Consider the following 2,068-nt stretch of genomic DNA (forward strand, 5'->3'; position numbering starts at 1 on the left):
AGTCACCTCGCACTATCGCGCTGACGGCCATTAATCACGTGACGTGCATAGGTTCGGGCTATGTTAATAGAACCGCGACAAGTCTACGTCTGTAGACTTGAAAAAAGGAAATATTTACTAATAATACCACCCCTCAGACGAATGTTGCACTATATTTTCATAATACGGATATTTTATCAATTAACAGAACTTTTAATAAATTTTGTAATGTTTTTCGAAATCTCTAAGCCAATCAGTGCGCGTGAAATATTTAGCCCGTTACTACGATATCACGTGATTAATGGCCGCCCAGTTGATGACAAGTTGAACGCCGTGTTCGTCCTCATTTTCGATTTTGAGCTTGTGAGCTCACCCATCGCGTGGATTATACAAATAAATGAGATAAGCGTACAGGTATGACCGCGTAGTTTTAAAAAATGTATGGTTTGTTGGGGTTTTCTCTAAGATCTCACATAGAAATCATCGTTTGAAGTGAAAAAAACGACCATTTTGCTGTCCACCATAGAATCGGTAGACCTCCATTTTGAGCTATCTCTCGTCAAAAAAAGGTGATTTCGTTGTGAGATAATTGTCCTAGAGTGGTGGTTGAAGGCTCGTTCGAAGCAGAAAGTCTTCTAGGTTGTATTAAAGCTTATTTCATGTGAATCGGTTGAGAATTTTTGGAATTACAGTCGATTGAAGTGGAGAAGTCATTGTCAGATTGAAAATTTGTTGCCACCCTTGTTATTTTATTATACAGTAGCAGGGATACTGGTACCCCCATCATTGGTCTCATCCATTATCAATCGTGACAAGTCCCTGTGCATCTATACGCGCGCACGCGGACCGAAGCAGTAACCAATGTAGATGAAGATGTACTCACAGGGGTTTGGCGATGGGCTTGGATTTTATTTCCGGGTTGTTGATAATCTCGCGAGAATGGCGCTAAATATGAATTGCGAATAAATTCAAAATATCACGGAAATACCTTGTGTTTATATTGTTTATTTATCCGCTATAAAGTTTCGATAAACAATTGGTCGTTAAGAATCATTATCAGACGGTCGTCACGCTACTATATAAAAGAACAAGGGATGAAACGCCTTCAGAGTTGTGCCAGCCAGAAAGTTGGGACAGTCACGTGACTTCACGCTTCTTATTTGACTGAACGCGAACCTGAAGCATATAAGATGGAAACTATGATACGAAAAATATTTGAGAATAACTTACATTCAAATGCATTTTTTTACTATGAATTATATATTTCGTCATAATTTATTCCTTATAAGTTATTTATTTCATATGAATCATAATCTAACAATTGATATCGGTCTGTGAATATGTTAACTTTTCGTGTTGAAGTTTTAAATGCGATGACGTCATCAGAATGTCACGTGACTGTCCCAACTTTCTGGCTGAAAATTTAAGTACAGCGGAGGCCTGGCGTTTCATCCCTTGTGATTTTATATAGTAAAGCGTGACGACCGTCTGATAATGATTCTTAACGACCAATTGTTTATCAGAACTTTATAGCGGATAAATAAACAATATAAACACAAGGTATTTCCGTGATATTTTGAATTTATTCGCAGTTCATATTTAGCGCCATTCTCGCGAGATTATCAACAACCCGGAAATAAAATCAAAGCCCATCGCCAAACCCCTGTGGATGGATGTACTAGGCCTACCAAAAATGAGCGAGCTAGGCCACCCCGACCCGGAATGCTCTCAAGTCAGGTTGAAATAGACATTAACCATAAATTCCTTGAAACTAAATGGGGTGGTCATACCTTTCCAGTTGTTTCATGTAGGCCTATGTATATAATCCAAGCAGTAACAGGGCTTACTAAATTAAAGTTAGCTCGAAATACTAAATTGTGGAAACTCAAATCAAAGTCAAATTTAAAATAACTTTATTGGTCACATCACACTAATAGACTGGTTACCGGTCTCTATCTGCAATACGGGATATCGACAAATTCAAGTTCTTGAATTACTCGTTTGATGGCACTAGTCAGAACCGGAAATTGGAACCTACATCCGCCATGTTTTAGTTCATTTGCAATAAAAATCTCTCGCTTCAAGTTTT

The 2,068-nt window shown here is 38.2% G+C and overlaps 1 protein-coding gene across 1 annotated transcript in view; it reads right to left on the minus strand.

Moving 5' to 3' along the window:
• LOC141900300 (uncharacterized) overlaps positions 1–1,864 on the minus strand; it is a 231,621-nt gene extending 229,757 nt beyond the window's left edge. Inside the window, exon 1 of the mRNA XM_074787124.1 lies at positions 1,770–1,864. The gene's annotated coding sequence lies outside the window, so the exon portion shown is untranslated. The remainder of the gene's footprint in view (positions 1–1,769) is intronic.
• Between the last annotated feature and the right edge of the window lie 204 nt (positions 1,865–2,068).

This window comes from Tubulanus polymorphus, chromosome 1 (assembly GCF_964204645.1).
Source record: "Tubulanus polymorphus chromosome 1, tnTubPoly1.2, whole genome shotgun sequence".
NCBI classification, from domain to species: Eukaryota; Metazoa; Nemertea; class Palaeonemertea; order Tubulaniformes; family Tubulanidae; genus Tubulanus; species Tubulanus polymorphus.